Here is a 23,392-nt window from a genome sequence, read left to right on the forward strand (position 1 = left end):
GTGAGATTAGGTAAAAATCATACAATAAAACATCTCCCACTGACATTTCATTTTGCTCTGCAGTTTCTTAATCAACTATATCGAGTGAACTGTTTGAACAATTCATGATCTGGAAGGCAATCCTAACTATTCTTGTGTATAGTTCTGTATTAATCTGCCAGTGCTACCACCAGACTTCTTATTGGTTAAATTGAATAAACAATAATAAGTTTATTTTACTTCAAATCTAGTGAGGTTTCTTCCATATAGCAGTAAGATTTTATGTTTTCTATGTCTTGAATTTTTGCTACGTTGATCTTTAGACTTTTTGAATTCTAGCACATTTTTCCAGGTTGGAAACTTTCCTACAGCTCTTTGAATGAGAATTGAATTAAAGTACATAAAAGTTTCCATGAACAATAATAGGTGAACAAATACAGAGCCTTACACCAAATGGTTCACTGAATTTGCTGCCAATTCTAATTTTGCTTATGTTCATGCTTGGATTAAACAATTCTCAAAAAATAATAAAAGACTGAAGATTGCCAGACTTTATCAGGTTAACAAATGCTAAGTAAAATTGTTTTACTAGAAATGTGCCATCTATTTTACTGTTTTTCTATCTTAACTGAGCTGTCCAATACATGCTTTACTAAGAACTTCTCTACTATTTTCAAAACATCAATTAGAGGCCTTTGTTATATCATCTTAAATAGGCTACTCATAAACTGAAAAAACAAATTTTAGTTGCCACAACCAGTTCGTATCCTCAGACTTCTACTTGGTTCAATCAAGTATCATTACTCTAAATGAAGTGTAACTATTTAGGTCGTCCCTCAGGATGACCTAGATAGATAGATTATTCTAACACTGATGATCCTTTCTCACATTTTCAACAGACCCTAGAGTCACATATTTCTCCTACAAAAATTAAATATGCAAAAGATTACTTGTACATTTGAATGTGGAGGTGAATTAGATTTGAATTTGTGTTCAACTTCCATTTTTCTCAAGTTCTAGAAAAAAAAAAAGACAAGGCTTTGCAAAATCTAAATGAAATGCTCTGTATCTACAAGTATCACTTTTAGAAGAGTTCAGACATTCCCTATTCTGTTCTCCAGAATCTATGTAAGTTTGCTGGTACTAGTGAATCCCTGCAATGCAAACAAAGAATGTTTTTACTGCTTTAGATACTAAGTACTAACATCAAAATTGTAACATTATAGATTTCAAGATTGAACAAAATGTGCTTTGTACAATGTTAAATAATTACCACAGATTCACATTCAATCTAGCCCTAGAGCCTGCATGCTATTGTTAAAGCATTGAAATAACTGAAGAAATGATAGGACCTGAAACATATATATAAGCATTATTGATGTCACATATATAGTATGTGTTTTGTTTATATACCCATTAGCTGTGGGATAGCATCCTGGAGAATGCCCCCTGAATATCTCAGACCATTTCAGACAACTTGCCTTAGATGAAAAAGAACAGTGGACATCAACGTTTTGCTGTCTTATAACTCATCAGTTCTGTACACTCAACTCCTCACAGAAGGAATAAAATTGCAGATAGTGTGAAGTCTATTTGTGCTATGTGCTATGTGCTATGGCATATCAAAAGTGAAACAATTAAATTTTGAATTAAAAGTAGCTCTAATAATGCAAACATTACCAATGTCACATATATAGTGTACGTGCTTTGTTTATATGCCCATTGGCTATTAGATAGCATCCTGGAAAATGCCACTTTTTTCACCAGGTGCTCAAAACCACTGACTATCTCAGACCATTTCAAACAACTTGTTCTGGACAAACAAGAACAGTAGATATCGCTATTTCACTGTCTGACAGCTCATCGGCACCAAAATGTCAATATTCACAGTTTTTGTTCATCTGGTGAGAGTTTTCTTGCTTAGTGTGAGATATACAGTGTTTTTTTGGACACTCAGCATCAAGAATGAACATTTCCCTGAATGTTATCTTGCAGCTACTGGACATATACACTATGTATGTGACAGCGCTAATTTTTACATATATATGTACACACACACACACACACACACATATGGCTGTGTGGTTTAGAAGCTCACTTTCCAACCACATGGTTTCAGGCACAGCCCCGCTATGCAGTATCTTGTACTGTAGCTTCTAGCTCACTGATACCTTGTGAGTAAATTTGGTAGACAGAAATTGTATGAAAGTCTGTTGTGTGTGTGTGCCCCTGTGATCTCCTCTATGATGATGACCTTGTGCTAATTGCTGAGTCACTATCAGAACTAGAGGAGAAGTTTCAGCTGTGGAAGCAAGGACTAGAACTGAAGAGCCTTAGAGTCAACCTAGTTAAAACCAAAGTCCTAATAAGTAGGAAGGTAGACAAAACACAAACCCCTTCAGGTAGATGGCCCTGCTCGATCTGTAGAAAAGGCATAGGTAGAAACTCTATAAGATGTACCCAGTGTAAGCTATGGACACATAAGAGGTGCAGCAATATCAAAGGAAGGTTAACTAGGAAGTTAGTTTTTGCAATGTGGCAAATGTTCAGTAGCAATAAACACTGAAAATGTGCAAACAACTTCTGCCACATTCCAGGGAGAAAAACTAGACATAGTTGATAGCTTCCACTATCTAGGAGACCAAGTTAGTAGTGGGGGAGGGTGCGCTGAAAGTGTAGCTGCTTGAATAAGAATAGTCTGGGCAAAGTTCAGAGAGCTCTTACCTCTGCTGGTGACAAAGGGCCTCTCACTCAGAGTAAAAGGCAGACTGTATTACGCATGTGTATGAACAGCCATGCTACATGGCAGTGAAACATGGGGTGTGACTGCTAAGGACATGCGTAAGCTCGCAAGGAATGAAGCCAGTATGCTCCGATGGATATGTAATGTCAGTGTGCATACCCGACAGAGTGTAAGTATCTCGAGAGAAAAGTAGAACCTAAGAAGCATCAGTTGTGGTGTGCAAGAGAGACAATTGCGCTGGTATGGTCATGTGGCGAGAATGGATGAGGATATCTGTGTGAAAATGTGCCACACCCTAGCAGTTGAGGGAACCTGTGAAAGAGGTAGACCCAGAAAGACTTGGGATGAGATGGTGAAGCATGACCTTTGAATATTAGGCCTCACTGAGGCAATGACTTGTGAACGAGACCTTTGGAAATATGCTGTGTGTGAGAAGACCCGGCAAGCCAAGTGAGACCATAATCCAAGGCCTCTGCCAAGGGTGCTGCCAGCCCACTTACGCGTACCTTTCCTTCATTGGACACTAAACCCCGCTTGCGAAGACCTGTTGAGGCAAGTGAAATCGAAATTGAACTAAATTCGACGACTGGCACCCATGCCAACGTCTCCTTCATTGGAAGACCTGTTGGGGGTCTTTCACCTGTTGGGGTGAAGGCGAAATCATGATGGCACCTGTACCAGTGGAGCACTAACAGCACTGTCTGAGCATGATCGTTGCCAGAGCAGCTGTCTAGCTTCCGTGCCAGTAGCACGTAAATAGCACCATTTGAGCATGATCGTTACCAGTGTCGCCTTCCTGGCACGTGAAAAGACATTCAAGCGAGGTCATTGCCAGTGCCGCTGGACTGGCTCCTGTGCAGGTGGCATATAAAATACACCATTTTGAGCGTGGCCGTTGCTAGTACTGCCTGACTGGCCTTCGTGCCGGTGGCACATAAAAGCACCCACTACACTCTCAGAGTGATTGGCGTTAGGAAGGGCATCCAGCTGTAGAAACTCTGCCAAATCAGATTGGAGCCTGGTGTAGCCATCTGGTTCACCAGTCCTCAGTCAGATCGTCCAACCCATGCTAGCATGGAAAGCGGACGTTAAACAATGATGATGATGATATATGTTAAATAAAATGAGACAGCAAAGCCAAAGCTGTGTGGAATTTTGTCTGAGGAGAGTCATTGTCTTTTAGTGTCTTATTATTTAACATACTCACCGGTTAAGTTTCCATTCGTTTACTTATTAATTTTTTTCTAAAATTTTTGTTGTGTCTTGCAACTTTTTCAATAGTCGTTCACTCTTATCTTAGCTCTGTTCTGTTTGTTTGTTTATGCCCATATGTGTGGGTCAATGTGCATGCGCATACACATATGTATGTATGTATGTATGTATGTGTGTGTATGCATGTATGTATGTGTACGTTTGTATGTATGTATTCTGCATATTCATGTGTTTGTGTGTGTGTGTACCTCTGTCTCCTTGTGTGTGCATATCTGAGTGTGTCTGTGTAAGGGTTTGTGTGACTATGTACTGCATCTGTTATGTATGGATGTGTGTCTCCATATGTATCCTTGTGTGAAGTGAAGTGTGTATATATTCACATGTTTTAGTCTTTATTTGCATGTGTATGTGTGCTTGTCTGTTCATATTATCTATGTACTTATCTATCTGTATGTCTATCTGTTTACATTCATATCTATTTATCTACATACATATGTATATACATATACATGTATACACATACACACACACACACACATACATCTACATAACAGCCCACTAACTATTCTACCTGGATATATATATAAACTGTGGGTATAACCAAATCCCAAAACTAAATATATATATATATATATATATATATATATATATATATATATATATATATATATATATATATATATATATATATATATATATATATATATATATATACACACACACAATTTTATTAAAGCTGCAAAAACATCACATGAACTGTTACTCAGAGTGTTACATTCTTCTTCGTTGGATAGTTGTGATCAAGACTGGAATAAAATTGTGATGGTATATGTAATATATGATTTGATATAATCGAATATGAAGACTAAGCATTTGAATTTGATGGGGTAAATTATTTTGAAAGCATAAACGGTGTTGTATATTCTAAGGGTTGGGTGGGTCAGGAGTGTATAAACTGAAGAATAAAATATGAATATCTTATGTAATATTGAAAAAAGCTTGAGTGAAGAAGGGAGTAATACATGTTCAGAAGAGATTAATTAATGATACATAAATAAATATTTAATAGAGGCATAAGTTTGTTTTATAAATTTCAAAACCAAGGTTTGAAGAAGTTCCTAAGTTGAAAAATCCAATAACAAGTTTATGGTACATATACATATGCATACAAATATATAACTCTGTGAGAATATATATGCAAAATAGATACTTGAATACACACACACACGCACGCACGCACACACACACACACACACACACACGCACACACACACACACACACACACACACACACACACACACATGTCCCCTGAATATCTCAGACCAGGGAGGACAACTTTCCTTAGATGAATGAGAACAGTGGACATCAGTGTTCTGCTGTCTTATAACTCATCAGCTCTGTACACTCAACTCCTCACAGAAAGAATAAAATTGCTGGTCTGAGCCATATATGCTATGGCATATCAAAATTGAAGCAATTATATTTTGAATTAAAAGTAGCTCTAATAATGTCAACATTATCAATGTCACATACATAGTGTATGTGCTTTGTTTATATGCCCATTGGCTATTAGACAGCATCTTGGAATGTCACATATACATACACCTTCATATATGTATACATAAAACATACATACAACTTCATATATACACACATAGCCAAGCACATACATACTTACATATGTATGTGCATACACACGCATACATATATATGCATCCATATGTACACACAGACAGATATCCACAGTTATAAATATATATATATATATATATATATATATATATATATATATGTGTGTGTGTGTGTGTGTGTGTGTGCATAATGTAATATATCCATATACATATATATATATATATATATATATATATATATATATATATAGATATACATAGAAAATGTAAAAAAGCCAGAATGCTGAACTGGGAGCATAATTTAATGAAGATTTTTTCTAACCGGTTTTCATTGCGATGAAGCAAATTATCAAGAAGAAGGAGAATGAAAATGTTTTTTTACAAAGAAGTACAAAAAAGTACAAAATGAAGAAAATAATATATAAAACAATAATATATAAAAAAAATAAATATACCCATACATTATATTGTCTTTGAGCTTTTGTAGTTCAATAGTAGTTCATGTATAAATTGGTAGGAAAAATAAGGATGCATGAGAGTTCATTTTCGGGTCTGTGGTGAGTAAGGGGAGGTTTTGTTTAATTGTGGTGAATGCTTCGATATTATTGGGGTTATGGGTGGAGATGTATGGAAGTATTTTGGGGTTGGGTGTGTTATTATGTTGGTTGGTTTTTAGTGTGTTTTTGTCAAGCTCCTTGGCACGTTTTATTCCAAGATCTATGAGTGTGGAGGGATATTGGCGTTGTAACAGTGTTTTTTGGAGATCTTGTAAGCGTATTTCTCGAGTGGTAGGGTCAGAGACAATGGTGCAAATTCTTTTAGCTAAATTAAAGGGTATATTTATCTTGGTGTGTTTTGGGTGGCATGAGCTAAAAAGGAGGTATTGTTGTGAGTCTGTAGGTTTGTGGTAGATGTCGGTTGTGATTTGGTTATTAGGTGTTTTTATGATTAAGAGATCAAGAAAAGGGAGATGATGTTTGCTGAATTCCATAGTGAATTGAATGTTGGGATGTATGTTATTAAGAATGGATTTGAATTCTAGAAGTTTTTCATAGGGTTCATTCCATATGATGAAACAATCATCCAAATATCTTTTCCAGTTATCCATTAAAAAGATGTGGAAAAGGTGTCCAAATTTCTGACGTGAGGTTTCATATAGTGTTAATTCAAAAAAACCCATTATGAGGTTCGCAAGGACTGGTGCAGCTTTAGTACCCATCGCGATACCACATTTTTGGCGAAAGTATGTGTCTGCAAACAGGAAGTAATTGTTGGTCAGAATGAACTTAAGTAATTCTATGATGAAAGTTGTGTTGATGTGATTAGGAAATGTTTCTGGGTGTTTGTGCAGCCAGAATTTAATTGCCTCAATCGCATATTCATGAGGGATATTTGTATAAAGGTTGACCACGTCAAAAGACACCAAGAGTGACTCCTCGTTTGTTGTTTTCGGGAGGTGATTGAGCATGTCAAGATCATCTCTGATGTAACTTTTGATGTGGCTTAGGAAAGGTTTCAAAAGAATGTCCAAGAAATTGCTTAAGCGATGTGTTTCGCAGGAGGTGCCTGCTATAATGGGTCTTAGTTTTAAATCTTCCGGTGCCTTGATGTTGATGTAGATTTCAGAGGAGAGTTTGCAAGCTTCGGTGATGGATTTGTTCTTATGGATTTTAGGGAGGCCATAGAAGAGGCTGGGCTTGCATTTGAAATTAGTGATGTAATCTTTTTCTTTGTCCGTGAGTCCTTGACCTTGCTGGAGTATAAGGGTGGTGAGGTTTTTGAGAGTTTTTTGTTGTTTATAGTTGGTGATAGTTTCATAGAAGGAGTTATCGTTTAGTAAGGAGAGTGCTAGGTGTTTGTAAAAATCTGTGTTCATTAGGACTACAGTACTACCTTTGTCAGCTTCTTTGATAGTAAGGCTTTTGTCCTGTTGTAAGTCTCTTAGATTTTTCCATTCTATGCTATTAAAGTTTGATTTGACCTTGGTTTTAGGTGGGGTAAAAGGGAAACTCTGGATGTGGTTGCAAAAATCATCCAGTGCTTTATTCCTTCCTTTGGAAGGTATGAAGTTGCTTTTGTTTTTAATAATTGAGTCATCCTCATTGTTGAAGTCTATGAAAGCTTCTGTTAAACGAAGCTTTCTGCAAAATTCTGAAATGTCATCCTTGATCTCAGGGGGGTTGGGTGTTCTTGGGGTGGGTGTGAATTTTAAGCCTCTGGCTAGGATGTTAATTTGGGTTTGTGTAAGGGTTTTATTAGAGAGGTTTATTATTTTAGTTTTCTTTTTAGTTTTCTTTTGATGGGTCTGTATTAGCGGTAGTGCCTGTTTTTCTCCCCTCTGTCTAAAAAATGGTTGTTGAAGTGGGGGGTGTAGTGATTGTTAGAATTGTGGTAGAAGGGGTGGGGGTAGGGGTATTGTTGGGTGGATAGGCTGGAAGTGGATGGGTAGGTATAGTGATTGTGTTGGTATCCTTTTTCCCCACAAAATAATCCAAACAAGACCCAACTCAACCATTCTCCTCCCATATGGACTAGAAGCATCATGAAGCCCCCTTATACTTGCTATTATCCCCATCTCAATGCCCCTTACTCTCACACCAATAACAAACAAGGAATCCTACCCACACCTATGCATAAATCTCCCACCCAAGGTACCCCATACCGTCCACCCAACAAACACCCACAAGCATACCATTTTTTCTACAGATCTTCATACCCAGGCAACCCACACCAACAGAACCACAATAACTACCTACCCAACTCCAACCTTGCATACAATCCACCCTACAAACACCCAAAAACACACCGCATTTCTCACAAAACCTTAAACCATCACATCCCATACCAACACAATCACTATACCTACAATATCATTAATACACACAAAGTCCTTAAATGCAAAAGGCAACACAAATCTTTGAAAACATTATTAACCAATTCCAAACTACATACACCACTTCCACCCCCATCAGTTAAAAAATGTGCACGCCCTAATTGTGGAACCTGCCCTTACCTACTTGAAGGCTCTGAATTTACCTTCAAACGAGGAACAAAGTTTAAAATTAAAACCAATTTCTCTTGTTCCTCGAGTAACCTCATTTATGTCCTTACTTGCGCAGGTTGCCAAAACTTCTATATCGGACAGACGAGCCTCCTATTACGTAGAAGAGTAGCTGTCCATAAGGAACAAATAAACCTCCCTCAATACCGCCAAATTCCACTCAGTGGCCACATAGACTCTTGCGCCAGAAACAAAAACCCTAAATTCATTATATTCCCTTTCTATCAATGTAAAGACAGAATCTCCACACAAGAAAGAATCAACAAGGAGAATCTTTTCATAGAGAAATTCCAACCATTTCTTAACACACACATCCCTCAGTGACCTTATTTCTCTATGAACAGACACAAACTTCCTGTTTTGAAAAAAAGAGTTCATAACTCTAACTAAAAACACTTGTCTCCCCTTACACACACTTCCTGTTTTGACACCACATTTCCTGCTTAACACAAACTTTTAACCCCTTTTTTTAAACCTAACAAAACTCTCAACTCTCATGCATCCTTATTTTTCCTACCAATTTATACATGAACTACTATTGAACTACAAAAGCTCAAAGACAATATAATGTATGGGTATATTTATTTTTTTTATATATTATTGTTTTATATATTATTTTCTTCATTTTGTACTTTTTTGTACTTCTTTGTAAAAAAACATTTTCATTCTCCTTCTTGATAATTTGCTTCATCGCAATGAAAACCGGTTAGAAAAAATCTTCATTAAATTATGTTCCCAGTTCAGCATTCTGGCTTTTTTACATTTTCCTATTATTTCTCCACGTGCGGTTAACACAACCCCACTATTTACTGACTTATATATACATATATACACATATATATATGCATATAATATATATATATATATATATATATATATATATATATATATAACAATTAGAAAATGGAGGATAATATGCTGAACCCAACTACTTGCAGACGGTGTATCCCGTTGAATTCATTAACTTAATTCATAGCAAAAGTGACAAAAAAAGAAAGAAAAAGAAAGAAAGAACCAAAGCACAGGTATCTATGGCAGACTATGTTATTTTGCCAACCTGGTTTACATATAGAAGTACAAAGTACATAAGGAATTAGAGGATGAACAGAAGTTTAATCTTACAGCTGTTTCGGCCTAGTTTTAGCAAGCCCCATTCTATCCGAATATTCCTTTCCGGAGTGATTATCGGATGACATTTTGAAATGGGGTTACATACCCGAACCGCTAGGCCTCTTCAGAGATTCACAAAGGGTTTCATACAAATGTAGAGCAAGAGGTAAAAACAGAGGTGTGGTTTAGACCAGAAGAAAAACAACAGCAAAAATAAGACAGAAATAAAAATTAAAAATAGAATTAAAATCAAAATAAAAATAAAAACAAGGGTACAGCAGGAAAAAAAAAAAAAAATAATAATAATAATAATAATAAAGAATACATAAATGAAAAATGAAGGTATAGCATGTGGGACATGCAAAAATATAAAAAAGATATATGTCAAAAAGCCCTTAAAAATACAAGGCACACAAAGAGCCTACAAGCATTATAAATAGGTATTCAACTTTTCCTAGAAAAATAAACGCACATGTAACCCCTCATAACTTTTTGACTTTTCAGAGTTTTCAGAAAATCTTTGCAAATTTGAATTCTATACACAAGATTTCATACAATTACGCCCCCCCCCCCCCAAATGGTTAGAGTGTGATTTAAGGCTTAGGCCTATTTGGCTGCTATTTTTAGCACACATGACAGCCATCTTCAATGACTACGACAAAAATATTCAATAAATAAGTTCGCTTTTTTAATACAAACTAACATCTCATGCATATAGTCAAATCAATGAAAGTGCATCCTTATCCTAGGCATGCCTAGATTATAAGTAAATGCAGACTTAATTTCTAAAAATTCACTATCACCCACGAAATGTTCAAATCACCCACCAAAATCTCAAATCGCCCACCATTTTCTAGAAATTAGTCCATCGCCCACCTGTAAGTTGAAATCGCCCACCAGTAGGTGATATCGCCCACTTTGGGAAGTTATGCTATAGAGAGATGACAATGTTTCACTTTTGACATGTAATACTGAAATAGTGTAAGGGATAAGAGATTACTCTGGGCTCATATTAGGCAAAAAGTTGAACATTTTGGCCCATGACACTGCTTGGATCCTAAGTAAGGCATGTGTGAAATTTGAATGAAATTGGTTGTGCAGTTCTCGAGTTTTAAGGATTCACACAGACAGACAAACACACACACACACACACATACAAACATTCTCATCTTTAAGATCGTTGCCAGTGCCCCTGGACTGGTTCTTGTGCGGGTGGCACATGAGATGCACCATTTTGAGCGTGGCCGTTGCCAGTACCGCCTGACTGGCTCCTGTAGGATTTTCGAGCGAGATCGTTGCCAGTGCCCCTGGACTGGCTTGTGCGGGTGGCACATAAAAGACACCATTTCGAGCGTGGCCGTTTTCGTGCGGGTGACACGTAAAAGCACCCACTACACTCTCTGAGTGGTTGGCGTTAGGAAGGGCATCCAGCTGTAGAAACTCTGCCAAATCAGACTGGAGCCTGGTGTTGCCATCCGGTTTCACCAGTCCTCAGTCAAATCGTCCAACCCATGCTAGCATGGAAAGCGGACGTTAAACGATGATGATGATGATGATGATATATATATACACAAATATATATATATATATATATATATATATATATATATATGTATATATACAGATATATCTTGTTCCAGTCATTTTAATTGTGGCCATGCTGGAGCACTGCCTTTAGTTGAGCAAATTGACCCCAGGATTCTTTGTAAGCCTAGTACTTATTTTATCAGTCTGTTTTGCCGAACCACTAAGTTACGGGGACGTAAACACACAAGCATCGGTTGTCAAGCGTTAGTGGGGGGACAAACACACACACATAACACACACACACACACACACACACACACACACACACACACACACACACACGCACACACACACACACATATATATATACATATATACGACTGGCTTCTTTCAGTTTCCGTCTACCAAATCCACTCACAAGGCTTTGGTTGGTCTGAAGCTATAGTAGAAGACACTTGCCCAAGGTGCCACGCAGTGGGACTGAACCCGGAACCATGTGGTTCATAAGCAAGCTATTTACCACACAACCACTCCTACACCTAAATATATATATATATATATATATATATATATATATATACTAGCAGAGATACCCGGCGTTGCCCATGTTACATGCAATTGAAGGATGAGACTTTTCTCTTATATTTCCTGTAAGGAACTGGAATAGATATGATTCGAATTTCATCAAAATTGCACATGTGGGTTCTTTCCCTCTTTACACACCCTAAAAAAATTCTAATCATGAGACATGTATCCCATACTATTAATCTTTATGCACATATTCCAAAATTTCAGTCTTCTGGAACCTGTAAAAAGGATTTTGCTCCTGAAAAATGGAGCTCATGGAGCTCTAAAATATGGGAATGAAGGCCCCTATTGGGGGTGGGGGTGTTAATGTCAACCAGAGAAGTTGAATTGTGGGGAATGTTTTTAACTTTGGTCTTATAGTATACCTGTATATATTTGAGAGTATAGTTTCACTTTAATAGTTTCAGTATGAAATTGAAAGTATTAAAGTGAAAGTATTTGAAATTACAGTAGCGACATGTTATTGTTTCACTTTTGAAATGTAATACTGAAATAGTGGAATAGTTTCAGTGTGAAAGTGAAAGTATCTGACATTACAGTAGAGAGATGTTATTGTTTCACTTTTGACACATAATACTGAAATAGTGGAGGAGATATGATATTGGTGTGGGCTCGAACTATGCAAGAAGTTAAAAATTGTTTTGGCCTAAGACACTACATGGACCCTAAGTAAGGCATGTGTTAATTTCAAATGACATTGGTTGTGTTGTTTTCGAGTTTTATGGATTCACACAGACACATATTCTCATCTTTATATATCTGATATTTATGCTCATATTCGAAAATTCTAGTGTTATGGATCCTGTAAAAAGGATTTTGCTCATGAAGAATGGAGCTCTTGGAGCTGAAAAATGTAGAAGTTAAGGCCCCTATTGGGGGTGGGGGTGTTAATGTCAAGCAGAGAAGTTGAATTGTTGGGAATGTTTTTAACTTGTGTGTAATATGTATTGTTTGAATTTCTTTGAAATAGGAAATATATGTATCTTCACTGGGTTTGTAAAAGAGAGCAAAGCTACAGGAAACCAAAATACGAATGATCACGATAATCAGTAAGCTGCCCTAGCCTAGTCGTTACTACACCCCGATGTAGGATTCCTCACCATACAGGTGACAGGTATAGCTGTAAGATGCACTACGGATCTGTAGCAATTGGAAGGGTATGACCCAATTGAAATAACATGTGACGTTTGGAGTAAAGGGAAATGAAAGTGTCACCTCTGGAGTTTGCAAATGACCACTATACCGATAGGTAACTGCAGAAAAAATTTACAATCAATAAATGTCTTAGAACAACCAGTCACTCATCTGGGAAGGCCTTGAAATCAATGTTACCAACTGGGGACTATGTGTGACCCAGTGATAATAAAAAGTGGAGGCAAAGATGCGTCTCATTTTCTTGACAATCTATGCACCACATTGCAGAAATCACAATGTAAGTATATCTGAAAAGATAGTCTTACACTGTTGTACCGTTGAATTACAAATAATGCTCATCTGTTATGTTCGGGTGACCCTATAGGTTCCAATAGTACAACTGTATTCGTCTTTGCTTAGGAAAAATGACTAAATTGTGGGTGTGAAGTCCCCATGAATGGGTCTTTGTGACTTCTAAGAAGAAATTTTAGAAATATTACTTTATTTGTGTGTAATCTGTATGGTTAAAATTTCATCAACATCAAAAATATATGAATTTTCATGGTGGTTATGGCTGTTATGCATAGAATATAATTTCTAAATTTCATAAAGATCCATTCAGTACTTTTTACGTAGTTTTGGATAAAAAAAAACAAATGACTAATGTGTGCGTTTGTGTGTATGTGTGTGTGTATGAGTGTATATATGTATAGATATCTGTATGCATGTATATATGTGTACATATTACATGTACATCTATATATACATCTACACATATGTATACATATACATGTATGCATATAGATCTATATCTATACATATACGTGTACATATACGTGTTCATATACATCTATATGTATACATATACATCTCTCTCTCTGAAACCATTAAAGTGAAAGTATCTGTCATTACAGTATCGAAATGTGATTGTTTCAGTTAGTGGAATAGTTTCATTTTTAAAGTGAAAGTATTTGACATGAGTGTTTTTGTTTCACTTTTGACACGTAATACTTAAATAGTGGAGGAGATATAATGTTGCTGTGGGCTCGAACTATGCAAGAAGTTAAACCTTTGTTTTTGACTAAAACACAACCGGGACCCTAAGTAAGGCACGTGTAAAATTTGAATGAAATTGGTTGTGTAGTTCTCGAGTTTTAGGGAAACACACACACACACACACAGACAGACAGACACACATTCTCATTTTTATATATATAGATAGATATATATATATATATATAGATATATATAATATGTTTAATAATTCAATCATTTAAACTAACTTATCTATTCATTAGCTATTAAGTGGTATCTATAAAGACTGATAACTGGTATTTACTAGAGGAATATTGAGGCAGTAGAACATGCTAACTAAATATTAATTACTAGCAGTATAGCCCGGCTTTGCCCGGGATTAAGTTGGGATTATTAAGCTAATCAAGTTCTTTATTTCAAATCAAACTAAGTAACATGACATCAAATTTGGGCAGAATCAGTGTTGCAACTGGAGCGCATGGGTTGAGAGTTTGATCAGCAGAGGTGATCAGGTTACACATGCCATCCCTTTGAAAACACCACCGCCATCATCTAACCCCTCTTTGCTCATGGGTTAGGAACCCGGAGAACATTATTTTTCTTTGTGGTTGGGTCGTTGATGACCTCTTTCTAGCATATTGGATGTCCACCTAGTGGTCATCCCTTATACACGTGTAATACAATTTTTTCTGAATTTTCAGATTAAGCCAAGTAAGATCATTGCCAGTGCCCCTGGACTGGTTCTTGTGCGGGTGGCACATGAGATGCACCATTTTGAGCGTGGCCGTTGCCAGTACCGCCTGACTGGCTCCTGTAGGATTTTCGAGCGAGATCGTTGCCAGTGCCCCTGGACTGGCTTGTGCGGGTGGCACATAAAAGACACCATTTCGAGCGTGGCCGTTTTCGTGCGGGTGACACGTAAAAGCACCCACTACACTCTCTGAGTGGTTGGCGTTAGGAAGGGCATCCAGCTGTAGAAACTCTGCCAAATCGGACTGGAGCCTGGTGTTGCCATCCGGTTTCACCAGTCCTCAGTCAAATCGTCCAACCCATGCTAGCATGGAAAGCGGACGTTAAACGATGATGATGATGATGATATGCTAGGCCACTTGGTTTTAAATTGAATTAATATTCAATTTATCATCCTATCTATATAAATATATATACAAGAAATGAGGGCAGGGAATCGTCAATTAATAATATAATTAATAATTAACAATTTTGCCAAGTAGTTCAGTATGAAAAAAACCTTTATCGGTAAGACCATTTATCATCATAAATATAAGGGATTAGCAATTGAGTTGCTTCTCCAACATACTGAAAATTTAGAAATAGCAGTCAAAGAACTACTGATTCTAAACTACAAATTTTTCTCTAAAACGGATGGCGATATTTATGGCACACATAGAACAAAAGACCAGAGGGAAAAGCACAAACAAAACAAGTCTTTAGTTAATTGGGTACGAATCGTTTCATGGTTAAGTGAATGAAAATTTCACTATTCCAATCTTCAGCCCAAATATTCTGATAAATTTGAAAGTGTCTCTAAAAAAAAATTCACGGTAATCCTTGGCCACGCGACACCAAAAATCAACGATAAGAAAGGCACTTACGAATTCATCGGCTAGTGAGTTCAGGCATCCCACCCCAAAGAAATCCATTCCATGTGCGTCACAAATAGTCCCGTATGAAAAGAAGTCCCGTGTGGAGGGATTACGGTTTAACCATCTATATATATATATATATATATATATATATATATTTATTTATTCATATGAGCAACACACACATACACACACGCACATATGTACACCAATTGCATACATATTTTTTGTACGCATACATGTTCGTATGTGTGTGTGTGTGTGTTGCCCGTATATCAACAAAACACACACACCTTGCCTTACATATATATATGGATAAATGATTTGAAATAAATATATTTTGGAAATGGCGATTTACAGTACAATACCTAGAAACGTGAAAATCAGACCACATGGGTTTGTTTACATCAATTCGGCAGAGATAGAGAGAGCGCGTTCTCCCTCTCTATCTCTCTCCCTCCCTTACACACATTTGTCTCTCTTTCTTTCTTTCTTTCTTTCTCTCTCTCTCTCTCTGTCTCACACACACAGCAACATTACACACACACACATGATGCTCTCTCAGACTAACAAAACAACTTCACATACACACCACACTTTCTCTCTGGCATACTCACTATAAAAAGATAGCGTCTATTTCTTTTTGGCAACATGTGTTTTGTGTGTAATGTTGCTGTGTGTGTGTGTGAGAAAGAAAGAAAGAAAGAAAGAGAGATAACTGGCATGTGTATGTAAGGGAGGGAGAGATAGAGAGAGGGAGAGAGAAAGAGAGAGAGAGAGGGTATTTTTTTCTGTTTGATTGCTGCTTACCACACAGACGCTGGCAAAGAAATGTATCTCTCCTTCACCCTCCCTCTCACAAACATACAATTTCTCTCTCTCTCTCTCTCTCTCTCTCTCTACTTCAGCGCGTATGCACAGATTTGACTTCGCCATGTCAACAAACTTCAAAATTGGTAAAAGTTTATCGATTTTTACAGGTATACGCAGGTACCTCTGAGAGAGAAAGTTCACTAAAATGCACATAGAGTCATTCCGAATCCTCTCCTAAAATTGGAGCAACATGCGTGCTAATTTGTGGACGTGCATAAACCACATTCACGTACACACACACACACAAACATCTTCTGTTTTATAGATATTCATAAACTGAGAGGTATAATAGAAGTTTAAAAAGTTTCCAGTGTTAATACATACATAATAATATAGTTTCTTGGGGGAACTTAATTAGGAGGGCTGCTTACATAAAGGCCTTTATAGAAATAATATTGTGATCAGGATGGTGAAACACTATAGAAAGGAATAGATTAATTACTAAAACCATGATGAAGTTAGACTAACTAGGCAGGAATATTCATAGGATAGTATACTAACTCCATTTAGCACACTAACTTACTATACTATATAGCTTATATTATATGCAATGTATTTCAATTCCTTATGTAACTGAATATCACCTGATTTATATATATATATATATATATATATATATATATATATATATATATATATGGGAGAATATACAAATAATAACAACAGACGAGGACAGGTGGTGTAAATAACAAAAGGATATATTAGTATGACGCTCGGGAATACGGAAAGTCTTTGACGTTTCGAGCTACGCTCTTCAACAGAAAGAATACAAGGAGAAAAACACGGAGAAAAAAAAATTGAATAGTGTTCAGTCAACGGTCAATCATAATAATGGCCGATCATAACAATGGCTGACCGGAAGTTAGAAATTCTTTTTTCAGGAGAGCTAAGAAAGGGGGAGAGAACTACAGAGTAAGAATAATTAGATCCAACACTAAAAATATTAAAAGTTAGTTTCCATCAATTCATTTCAAGCACAATACTTATAATCCATTAATTTGGAAAATATTTTAATGTACAGGTGACACTATGTATGCATGATACCCTAAGCTCTAATCTCTTGTTAATCAGGTTGTTCTTGTCTTTATGTTTAAAAATCTCATATGTTTCCAATAAGCACAGCTTGTGCCTGTATCTACTATTTCTATAAGGCTGCGCTTTTCTTATTTCTCATTTAAGGCTAAACTCAGTTCCGCTTTCCTTCAGTTCCCAAATCTTACTAGATAATGACATACAATTAACCTTATGTTTAAGTCTAAAGGAGGAAAAATGATTATAAAAACATTTTTTCATATTGATCGAACATCCACTATATATATAAAGTTACCAGTTATAGTTATTATTGTACATTTATAAATTACATTCTTGGTAAGACATCGGCCTAATAACTGATAGTGGGATCTAACACTCCAATTGCAACTAGGACAATTAATACTATTAATATTAGTATTATTGATATTCATATTGTTATTATTATTATTACTCCTACTACTACTATCAAGTGTGTTATGTTCATGTCTGCTATATATATATATAATGTATATCTATATATGTATATCTATATATTTATATATATGTGTATATATATATATATATATATATATATATATATATGTGCGGGCGACACATGATATCTTTCGTGCGAGATCGTTGCCAGTGCCCCTGGACTGGCTCTTGTGCGGGTGACACATGAGGTTTTTTCGAGCGAGATCGCTGCCGGTGCCCCTAGACTGGCTCATGTGCGGGTGACACATGAAATCTTTCGAGCGGGATCGTTGCCAGTGCCCCTGGACTGGTTCATGTGCGGGCGACACATGATATCTTTCGAGCGAGTTCGTTGCCAGTGCCCCTGGACTGGCTCTTGTGCGGGCGACACATGAAATGTTTTGAGCGGGGTCGTTTGCCAGTGCCCCCGGACTGGCTCATGTGCAGGCGACACATGATATCTTTCTTGCGAGATCGTTGCCAGTGCCCATGGACTGGCTCTTGTGCGAGTGACACATGAGGTTTTTCGAGCGAGATCGTTGGCGGTGCCCCTGGACTGGCTCATGTTCGGGTGACACATGAAATTGTTCAAGCGGGATCATTGCCAGTGCCCCTGGACTGGCTCATGTGCGGGCAACACATGATATCTTTTGAGCGGGATCGTTGCCAGTGCCCCTGGACTGGCTCATGTGCGGGCGACACATGAAATCTTTCGAGCGGGTTCATTGCCAGTGCCCCTGGACTGGCTCATGTGCGGGCGACATGTGATAATTTTCTAGCGAGACCGTTGCCAGTGCCCCTGGACTGGCTCTTGTGCAGGTGACACATGAAATGTTTCGAGCCGGATCGTTACCAGTGCTCCTGGACTGGCTCATGTGCGGGAGACACATGAAATCTTTCGAGCGGGATCGATGCCAGTGCCCCTGGACTGGCTCATGTGCGGGCGACACATGAAATCTTACGAGCGAGATCGTTGCCGGTGCCCCTGGGCCGGCTTGTGGGTGACACATGAGGTTTTTCGAGCAAGGTTGTTGCCGGTGCCCCCGGGCTGGCTCGTGTGCGGGTGACACATGGGGTCTTTCGAGCGGGATTGTTGCCAGTGCCCCTGGACTGGCTCTTGTGCGGGTGACACATGAGGCTTTTTTTTTTTTTCGACCGGGATCGTTTGCCAGTGCCCCCGGACTGGCCCATGTGCGGGCGACACATGAAATCTTTTAAGCGGGATCGTTGCCAGTGCCCCTGGACTGGCTCATGTGCGGGCGACACATGATATCTTTTGTGCGAGATCGTTGCCAGTGCCCATGGACTGGCTCTTGTGCGAGTGACACATGAGGTTTTTCGAGCGAGATCGTTGCCGGTGCCCCTGGACTGGCTCTTGTGCGGGTGGCACATAAAAGACACCATTTCGAGCGTGGCCATTTTCGTGCGGGTGACACGTAAAAGCACCCATTACACTCTCTGAGTGGTTGGCGTTAGGAAGGGCATCGAGCTGTAGAAACTCTGCCAAATTAGATTGGAGCCTGGTGTTGCCATCCGGTTTCACCAGTCCTCAGTCAAATCGTCCAACCTATGCTAGCATGGAAGGCGGACGTTAAACGATGATGATGATGATGATGATATATATATATATATATATATATATATATATATATATATAAGGGACAAGTTGTACGTACGCTGCTATATATATATGTATATATATATAAATAATACAGAATGGGACAAGAACGCAATACATCAAGACAGTTAGGTGATACAAGAAAGGGACAAAACATTCAGGTATATGATACAAAGAAGACACGGACATGTCATTCGGAGATTTCTCTCTTCAGTCGTGATCCAGATTATCCTTGCAATTTCGGTTGGTTATTCTCTAAATATATATACATTATACATATATATATACATATATATATATATCTATATATATATTTCTATATAAATATATATATATATATATATATTTCTATATAAATAAATATATATAAATATATATATATATATATATATATATATATATATATATATATATATATTTCTATATAAATAAATATATATAAATATATATATATATATATATATATATATATATATATATATATATATTTCTATATAAATAAATATATATATATATATATATATATATATATATATATATATATATATATATATATATATACATATATAAATATATATATATCTACATAAATAATATATATATATCTATACAAATGTATATGTATATAATATGTATATCTATATGAATAAATATATATATATATGTATACAAATATACATATAATATATCTTTATAAATATATATATATATGTTGTTGTACTTGGGGATGGTCATATTGCCAGTTTAGCCAATAAAAACACACGCACTGTATATTTGGTGTTAATTTGCTTCAGCTTTATATTACATTATGTTACATTAATCCTATTTCGGCCAGAGTTCTTTCGTCACACTTCTGTGACCTCATCAGTGGTCCTTTGCTTTCTTCTTTCTTATGTGTGTCTCACCTTGCTAACTATCAGCCATTTTGTATTTTGTATTCCTATTGTATGTACATTTCGATAAAACATCCAGAATGATTAATACATATCATAAAATATTATAAAATATAGGATACTCCATTTAATGTATAATATATAAATATATATATGCGTGTGTGTAGGTATAGTTAGAATATAGATAAGTGTAGTATGGAATTACCGTATGTGTAAGTTAGAATTTTATTGTAGGTGTTTTTTTCATTGAAGACAGTTTTCTTTTCTTATTTACAATTTACGATAACGTAAATGTAATACGGATATTGAGATGTAATATAGCATGATAGTACTGAGGTATATATTTTTTGCTGAATTGATATAAGATTAAATTTTATTTTAATTGTGTATATTGGTATGTGCTAGAGTTTATTAGAGTGAATTTTATTTAAGAACATTATCATCATTATTATTATTATTGTTATTATTATTGTTATTATTATTTAAGTGTGTTTTTGTTTTACTCTAGTTTGAATGTTATAATTAAGAAATTTTTTTTAAAAATTGTTTTCTACGGCATGATTTCTTTCTTTCTTTCTTTCTTACATTCTTTATTTATTTATTTATTTATTTAATTTGATATTTATTTTGATGATTTATAGCGGATTTTATAGCGTTCTAAATTGAACAGTAAATGAAATTTATAATATAAAATTTTTAGGTTTAGATTTGAGTAAATTTACCGCTTGCTCGTTCATTGCACATTTGGGATGGAAAGTTGTGTGCCATCTATTACTTTTTCATCCTGTTTTGTGTATTTTCATGGGTCAACTATGAAAATTAGATTTGAATGGTTTCTGTTTTTATTGGATGTGTATTGCTAATAATAATGATGGTGATGATAGCAATAATAATGGGACCCTGAGGAGATGGAGTATCCTATATTTTATAATATTTTATGATATGTATTAATCATTCTGGATGTTCTATCGAAATGTACATAGGTCTATTTATTTGTTATTATTATTGTTATTGTTGTTGTAATAAAGCATTTTCAACGGATCAATTTTGAGCTCTATTTAAAGTTGATATATATTCAAAAACTCAACTGTGAGTTTTTTGCTAAGATTGTTAACAGATACTATATTTTTTACCAAATTTTTTGGTAAAAAAATATATATTTAACATATATATATATGTATATATATATATATATATATATATATATATATATATATATGTATATATATATATATATATATATATATATATATATATATGTACATTATGTAATTAGGGTAAGATATTGTAAAGACATTAAGTAAACAGATTGAATAAAAGAGAAGAGATATGAAATAGGGAAAGATAAGAAAAAATTTAAAAAGTAAGAATATAGAGACAAATTATTTTTTTTGGTTTTTTTTTAGAACTTCTTTCAATTAACTAAAATTTTACTTTGTTATTCTTTCTCCCAGCAAATTTATTTCTCTCTATATTCTTACTTTTTAAAATTTTTTCTTATCGCTTCTCTTTTTTTCTTATCTGCTTCACCACCTCATCCTATGTCTTCTTGGGTCTACCTCTTTCAAAGGTTCTCTCCATAGTTAGAGATCAGCTCTTCTTTACACAGCTGTCCTTGTCCATACACATCACATGACTATATCCGATACCTCTTATGCCCAACTTTTCTCTCAAGACGCTTACACTCTGTCTCACATGCACATTGACATTGCACATCCAGTGAAGCATACTAGTTTTATTTCTTTCAAACCTAGGCATGTTCTCAGCAGTCACAGCCCATGTTTCACTGCCATGTAGCATGGTTGTTCACACAGGCATCATACAGTCTGCCTTTCACTCTGAAGAAGAGTCCCTTAGTTACCAACAGAGGTTGGAGCTCTCTGAACTTTGCCCACCCTATTCTTATTCTAACAGCTACACTCTTGGAGCATCCATCCCTGCTACTGACCTGGTTACCTAGATAATGGAAGCTATCAACTACTTCTAGCTTTCCCCTTGGCATTTGATGGAATCAGTTTTCTGTGTATTTTTAGTGTTTATTGTACCTGTGCACCTCCCACACAAAAACTATTTTCTACTGATCTTGCTCCACTACTTATATGTCCATAACTTACACCAGGTACATCTTATGGAGTTTCTGCCTACACCTTTCCTACAGTTAACTCTAAGGCCCTTCGATTCTAGACCTTGCTTTCATACCTGAAACTTCTTCTCTAGTTCTAGAAGTTATTCGGTTATAAGAACAAGGTCATCAACGTAGAGGAGCTCCCAGGAGAAGCTTGTCTTAAATTCCTCTATTATTGCCTGGAGGACTATGATGAACAAGAGGACTGACCCTTGGTGAACCCCTACTTGTACCCTGAATTCATTGCTCTACTCACTGTCAACATTCACCTCACTGACAACACCCCTGTATAGCTCTCACCAACCACTTATCTATTTCTAGTTTCTGCATTGCTCACCAGATAAGAGAGCAGGTGACTTTCTGAAAGGCTTTCTCCATGTTGACAAGAGCCAGGTACAGAGGCTTGGGGGGGGGGGCTAAATATTTCTCCTACAGTTGCCTAACCAGGAATATAGCATCAGCCATGCTCCTGCTTGGCACAAATCTGAACTGCATCTCATCTACACTAACTCTCTTCCTAATTAATTGAGCTATGACCCTTTCTATGACTTACATCACCTGGTCTAGCAATATGATACCTCTAATTATTTCTGTCTAAGGCATTTGTGGTAGTTGACTATAATGCTGCAACACCAAACATTGGGTGTGACTCCCTTGTGGACCACCTGATTAACAATACAGTTGACTGGACTATATCCTTCTCTGCCTGATATTTTAAGGCCAAGGGCTTTCCCTGTCTTCATACCTTTAACCCTTTAGTGTTCAGATTAATT

The 23,392-nt window shown here is 36.4% G+C and overlaps 1 protein-coding gene across 2 annotated transcripts in view; it reads left to right on the forward strand.

Moving 5' to 3' along the window:
• The window catches only part of LOC106874050 (ER degradation-enhancing alpha-mannosidase-like protein 3), a 465,143-nt gene that overhangs the window by 289,742 nt on the left and 152,009 nt on the right, over positions 1–23,392 (forward strand). The gene's annotated exons all lie outside the window — the stretch shown is intronic.

The sequence above is a fragment of the Octopus bimaculoides genome, chromosome 1, assembly GCF_046866305.1.
Source record: "Octopus bimaculoides isolate indiv1 chromosome 1, ASM4686630v1, whole genome shotgun sequence".
Classification (NCBI taxonomy): Eukaryota; Metazoa; Mollusca; class Cephalopoda; order Octopoda; family Octopodidae; genus Octopus; species Octopus bimaculoides.